Below are 7,198 nucleotides of genomic sequence, written 5' to 3' on the forward strand. Positions count from 1 at the left end.
GAAAGAGTATTGGGATGGTTTGGACATGTGGAAAGAATGAGTGAAGAAATATTAGTAAAATAGGTGTAGAAGGCAGGGGTGGAGTGAACATGAGGGGGCAACCAAGGATGTGATGGATGGATGGGGTAAAATGGGCATTGGGAAAGAAGGGAATGTCTGTTGAGGAAGGGAGAAGTCAGAAGATAGGGTGAGTGGAGATTGGTTGTGTGTGGATGATGCTGTGATGCATGGAAGAGAGTGGGGCAGGGGTGAGGTAGTATGTGTGAATTATATTTTGATGCACTCCGAAGGGATTTCTCTCCATCCTCTCTTTTTCTGTATGAGGGGACTGAGAAGGAGGGTTGCTAATTAAATGAAGCAGCCTTGCTGTGGATATGCTATGTCTTGCTGCATTGCTTCTGATCTAGGGCAGTGGGTGATATGCAGGGATGACCTGTCATCCAGGAGGAGCCAAGAAAAGAGGGAGGGAAGGGTGGTGAATGGGAGTGGAGTATCTGGAGATGAAATGGGTGGAAGTAGACTTATGCCTTTGATTTTGGCTACCTCTCTTGTAAAGGGAAAAAACTCTTGGTATATGTGTAACAAAAATGAAACTGTCTGGTGAAACTGAGACATGAAATACAGAAGAGGTACTTTACTACAAGATGGACATCTTGCAGTTTATATAGGGTTAGGCTACTCCAAGTTGATTTTAGTTGTTATATTTGTGTGTGTTGAATGTTGAAACACCAGTTAAACCAATTGTTACTGTTTCATAGTATTTCTATATGTGTATGACTTCTCTGGAATGATTTCTTTGTATTTGATGCTTGTTCAAATAAATTTCACTCTAAAAGAAAAAAATCCTCTTAATTTTTCCTTATACATTTTTACTGAATAACATTCATATTTGGATTTAGAGGTGTATAAATCTGAGGAGGCTGTTCAAAACTTTTATGTGAGGGTAGCAATGGAGTGAGAGAGGTTTGAGGTGAAGGTGGCACTGCACCAGGATTGTGTGATGTCACCATGGTTGTTCAACATGTGTATGAATGTGGTGGTGAGGAAGGTCAATGTGAGGGTACTAAGCAAGGGTTTAGAGCTAGTGAGAGTGGAGGGAAGTGGAAGGTGAGCCAGTTTGTGTATAGCAGTACACTTATGGCAGAGTTGAAAGATAAGCTGAAACAGTTAATGCTGGAGTTTGGGAGGATATGTGAAAGGAGAAAGCTGAAAGTTAATGTGGGGAAAAATAAGGGGCGAGATGAACATGGGTGATGGTGAAGGCAAGAGGCTAGAGGGAGCTTTAAGCATTTTGGGTCATATGTAACTGGGTATAGAAGGGTGAGGGTGGAGGTAAATTACAGAGAAAGGGGACCAAATAAATTGTCTGGTGATAATAAAAAATACACATACATATACCAAAGGCTTTTTCCCCCTCACAAGGGAGGTAGCCAAAAAACAAAGGCATAAAGACCACTCCCACCCATTCCATCCCCAACATACTCTACTCCCATTCACCCCTTCCCTCCCTCTTATCTTGGCACCTCCTGGATGATGGGTCATCCCTAATTCTTGCCCACTGCCCTGGGTCAGAAGCAGTGTTGCAAGACAGCACATCCATAGCAAGCAAAGATCGTGAAAAGTATTATGAGAAATAGGTATCTGAGGAGGAGTGCAAAGAGTTGATTGATTAAAGGTTATCTGGCATCGTAACTGCAGAGGTCATAGATGGAGTGCAAAGAGAAGACTTTAATGATTATGAGGGTGTTTTTTGCCTTGAGTTTCAATGTGTGTAAAACCTGCAACTAGCAACTACTGACATCATCTGGTCTGCAAAGACAATGGATGATATCAACTTTACATCAATCTAGCACTCACTGTACCTTTTGGACCAGCATGAGAGGTTTGTAACATTTCCCTGGATCTCCAGTCACATCAAGATTCCAGGTAACACTATCGTGGATGATGCTGCCAAAGCAGCAACTAGGTTCAGCAACATCACACTGGCCTTGGCACCCACACTCACACAGATCAAGGGTGTTACCATCAAGTAAGCTAGATTAATGAACAGGGGTAACCACAGAAGCAAACTTCATACTGCAGAATCAGTGCTGTGGTACTACTTCCTCACTAGGTATGAGGCAGTCCATCTGCCTTTGAGTAGAAGGGTGGAATCTACCATCCACAGTGGCAGGGGTGGCGCAGCACTTCACCGTCTCCCCTTCCAAGTAACCCTCAGCCTCTTGGAGGTACACTGGTACATCCTCCTCCTAGAGCCGCCTGAAGTTGTGGGGTACCCTTCCCTGAGCTCAGGATATCACCGGTAATAACAGTGGCATCGTGTGGACAATCACCCCTCCCTTCCTTGTTCGACATATAAAAGAGATAGTGATAAAATCTCTGGGCTGGATCAACTTATCATCCATACACAGCCATTCTCAACTCACCCCTATCCCCTGTAAAGTTAGAAAAAATAAAAACAAATGAAGCTATCAGTAATATTTATATAGTTACTCCTCTACTATTTTTGTTTTCTCTAAATTTCTTGCGTAAAAAGCATGTTCACAGTAGGGCAAGAGACTGACTACACTATCTTACATATTAATGTCTAAATATTAGATTGACACTGGGTTGTTTTCTATTGCTGGTTTTACTATACCAGTCTGTATCTTAGGCTGACTGTGATACTTGAAAATAGTGGGTACTTCTGAATCGAAATGGTCCTGTCTGATAATACGATTTGATCCTCAAGCCTTCTGTGTGGGCAGCGGCGGCGCCAGGAATTTTTAGTTGGGGAGGCTAAGGGGGGGGGGCTGAGCAAATTTTTTGGGGGTCTAATAAAAATATGATAATACACATATATTATCCTCATTTCAGAAGGGGAGGGGGTTAATGGTAGGGCTAGCACTGATGGCTGAGAAATCTTTAGCCCTGGCAATTAAAAATTCCACTTAATAAAATTATTTCATTGAGTGTTTTAAATTTTCAATTTGCTCATTTCAGTTGGGGTGGCTAAGCCCCCCCCAAGCCCCCCCTGGCGCCGCCACTGTGTGTGGGTTATTGGAGGAAAGGCGTTATGCACTGTCATATATCTATTGGGAGCCTTAACTGCTTAGTTGTAGAGACGCAACGGGGCGTCTAGTTTCTACCATGGTTCGTCTCCAACTCCCTTGTGACGCTGCGAGTCATGAGGTGGTCGGTGGGGGCGGGGGCTCATACATCCCTACACTCACCCCCCCCCCCATTACACAAAACGCACGCATTGGACGGTGTGATGACAAAACAATGGTACAAGCAGCAGAAAGCTGTAAGACTGAGATGATAAATTCAGTGAGCCGGTGCTACTGTACTGTATATGGGTGAGTGGGGTCCAGTGTGTTGTCTGAGGAGTGACGTCGCCCAACACATAGTTGAACAGGTGACAAGCCAGACAAGGTGCTCGTCTGGCGCGCCGGTGCCTTCCTAGGGCGGGCTGGGTTGGGTTGGGCATAACGGCTGCTCCGTTGCTAGGCGCCTGGATGCACGTCTCGCAAGAGAGAGGGTGTAGGTGGCGCCGGTTCCTGATAGAGGCGCGCCCACTGCCGTCGAGCCTCACTAAGTACTGTCTGGGTGTAGTGTTTTCCGGGACGGTGCCTGCACGATCCCAACGCCCATCGCTGGGGTTCTGGATGAGGGTACGTTGGCCGGGTGTGTGGGGTTCGAGGTTGTGGGCCGTCTGGTCATGCCGAACGGCTGCACTGCACCCAGAGCGAGACAAATCCCGTTCCGGTAGCAGCCACGCCCAACGCTTGCCCACCTCGTAGAGAGAAGCGTCGTCGGGTATGGCGTCCCGCAGCTGACGACCGTGAGCAGTTGGGCAGGGGGGGGGGGCTCTGAAACCTGCGGGGGGGGGTTATTAAGATACTGCAAGATGGCGCTTGCAGCAGCGTCGGTGTCCAGGGTGCCGTTCCAGGCGGAGTTGCCGCAGGGCAGCCTCTTGGCACACTTGACTGCCACCTCTGCACGGCCGTTGGACTGGGGGTAATGTGCAGACCAAGATCTAAGAATATAAGGTCTAACCACTTCCGACCGAATTTCGAGGGAGTTGGCGCAGCGGGCCCGTGAACGTCACCTGGCCGGGATTTGCGGCAACACTGCCTGGCCGTTCAAAGTGGGGTTAGCTGTCAGTTGAAGCTGGTCCGTCGTTGGAAAATGACGTTGCCTTCGCTCGCACCGCTCCACGCAATTAGTTATATTCTGACAAATATTATATAATATATATATATAAATATATATAAAATATTATAGTTCCTGTCTATATATATGAATATATAATATATATGATATATAATATATGTGATATATAATATATATGATATATAATATATATGATATATAATATATATGATATATAATATATATAATATATAATATATATGATATATAATATATATATATATAATATATATGATATATAATATATATATATATAATATATATGATATATAATATATTTATATATATATATATATATATATATATATATATATATATATATATATAATATATAAATTATTACAGTTCCTGTCTTCCTTGGCGTTTCACAGTTTTCTTCAGTGTATCACGAAGAGAAAATGGACTCAGACAAATGACGTCAGAAGCTGCGCAGAAGAATTCCAACGGTCTGACCTGTATATTTAGACCTTGGGGCAGACGAGACCCTCATCCGCACACGCCAGGCGCTGAAAAAGTCCCTGGATTTCTGGCTGGTAAGGTTCGTACCTCCGTCGCATAACATCTCCTCTGGGATGCCGAAGCGCCTGAGCTACCGTCGAAATACTACGATAAGGCGTGCGCTAGTGACATCCACCGGCAAGTGCTCCACTTCAAGCCACCCCAGTAGCCTGTCAGCGAAGGCGATGTAGGTGTGGCCGTGTAGCTGGAACATGTCCCCCACCATCTGCTGGAATGGGGACCATGGGGATGGGGTGAGCAGTAGGGTCTCCTCGGGGCTGGAGGTGGGGTGTGTATTGCATACCGCACATTGGCGCCTCTTCTGCGCCACTTCCGTGTCAATCCCCGACCAGTAGACAGGCTGCCTCGCCCAGCACAACATCGAGTTTCAAGTACTTTCTATGATGTTTCAACTTCGTAGAAAAAAAATCAACCCAATATACTGTCAGACGGTCGTAAGATTATATGGAAGTTTATGGGCTCTTACAAGCTCTAATGACCATTTTCAAAAACGCATTTCAGTAAAGACTATATATAAAATAGAATAGCTAAACTATATGGAATAAGTATAAACGCTTCTCATATTTCATCAGTGACTACACCAAGATCATTTCTAAGAAACATTCTTGTGTTCTATGGCGATTTTATTTACCACCTACCGTGACAAATCATCTGGCGATCACTGGCAACTGCAGAATTAGTGACGACTCCCATAACTGAAAATATTAGGTTAGCAATCTTGCTTCATTTGATCCAATATCGGCATGATGAATTCATGAAATAAGAATGATTTCTTTTTATTTTCCTTTCCTTTTATCCCGAGTTTCCTGCTGTCCTTGGAAACTGCAGAATTATTCATCGTTTAGAAATTAGAAATTATAGACTATGTAAGATACACGAAAAGGGATTATGTTCGTCTTTCCCTTTGACAGTCGGGGAAACCTCTGTTTCTCAATGGCTTAATGTGAAACCACATGTTGTTCAAAATAGTATATTTTTCCATAATCTGTGATTCAATAGGGATGTTAGGGAATCGAAGATTTACCACTTTGCAAACACCTATTAAGTCCTCACAAATATCTGAAAACCAGAGACAGAAAATACATTTAGATATGGAATTGAGAAATACTTGTAAGTGATTAGGAAAAAGAAGTTTATCCATATACGGATTAAGAAAAAAATATCCCAGCTTTGTTCGATGGATACTGATATTTGCTCTTCATACGGAAAGAGCGTCCTTTAATCATTCTTGTTGTATGGAGGTTATCTATCTCAAAATTTATCAATTAGAATTTAGACGATACTTATTTCTTCAACCAGTTGCGAAGCGAAAGCCTAAATTTAGTCTGTGCACGCTTGATCAAAACCGTCGGAGTCAATATGACATCACGAAGCCCTCAAACGAACTTTGTTTTCAGATCAAGACGGCGCTGTGCGTCATATATAAACCTCCACTCCCCTCTCTCCGCGTAAACATATTTTGTATACTTAGACGTTGTGTAAGGCATTGGTATCCAAAGTAGGGGGTAAGACCTTCATAAAAAGCGTGAGCTCACCTCTGTGGTAATTGTTGTTACGGGAATTGCATTGTTTACCTTGAGTTACGGCGGTTTCCCGAAGGCTTGTTTAATTTCGAACCGGGAACCTTTCCTGAAACTCCGTACCACACTATCGTAATTTTAATTAAGATACTATTAAAATCCCCTCCCTCTTTATTTTTATTAAACCTATGTTGTAATTTTGATTAACAAATCGGGAACTTTGAGAATTTGCTTAAAGTATTATGCCACGTCCACACGGTCGAGCATTGTACCCCGGGCTCGAGGGCTTTGCTCGACAACGGGCAATTTCATCGGGCAAACCATCAAACTGTCCGTTCCCGGCGCCATTTGCGGGCAGTGGTTGGAGGGCTGACATCACTGCCAAACGCACGAGGCGAGGTGCGAGCAAGGTTAGCAAACCCGCTCAGTACAGACCGAAGTTACGTTTTCCACCATGTCCGCACCTAGTATTAGTGTGTACTGGTCTCGACAAGACGTGCTGTTGGTGCTATGCTTTTTCTCATATTTGTCTCTTGCCTTTGTATATGTGGCTCCACTTTCGAAAGGAGAACAGAAAAGCTGCGTATGTTCATTCTCAAGTAATTGCAAAACAATTGTTCATTTTCATCCTGCAATTCACGTAGGATTGTCACTGAGCTTCCCATTACTCCCGGCATCAGACATATCTCCGTGATTTCTTCTTTTTCTTTTTAATGCAGGCAGCAATTACAATGCTGTAAAGTGCTACCTTCTTTCCAAGTATGGCGGGAACCATGGTTATCGTACCGCACTGAACCACTCCCTCCCAACCTCTGCTTGAGGCCAACTAACCTCCAACCACCATCGTCAGCCGTGTGGACACTTCGCGGGCAGAGTCTGCGGACTTTGCCCGGTAAGGGGAAAGTCTGCCAGGCACAGCTCGACCGTGTGGATGCGGCATTAGTCGTCCCGTGGTTTCGAAGCTT

Source organism: Oratosquilla oratoria, chromosome 1 (genome assembly GCF_046742065.1).
Source record: "Oratosquilla oratoria isolate Oo_2021 chromosome 1, ASM4674206v1, whole genome shotgun sequence".
Taxonomy (NCBI): domain Eukaryota; kingdom Metazoa; phylum Arthropoda; class Malacostraca; order Stomatopoda; family Squillidae; genus Oratosquilla; species Oratosquilla oratoria.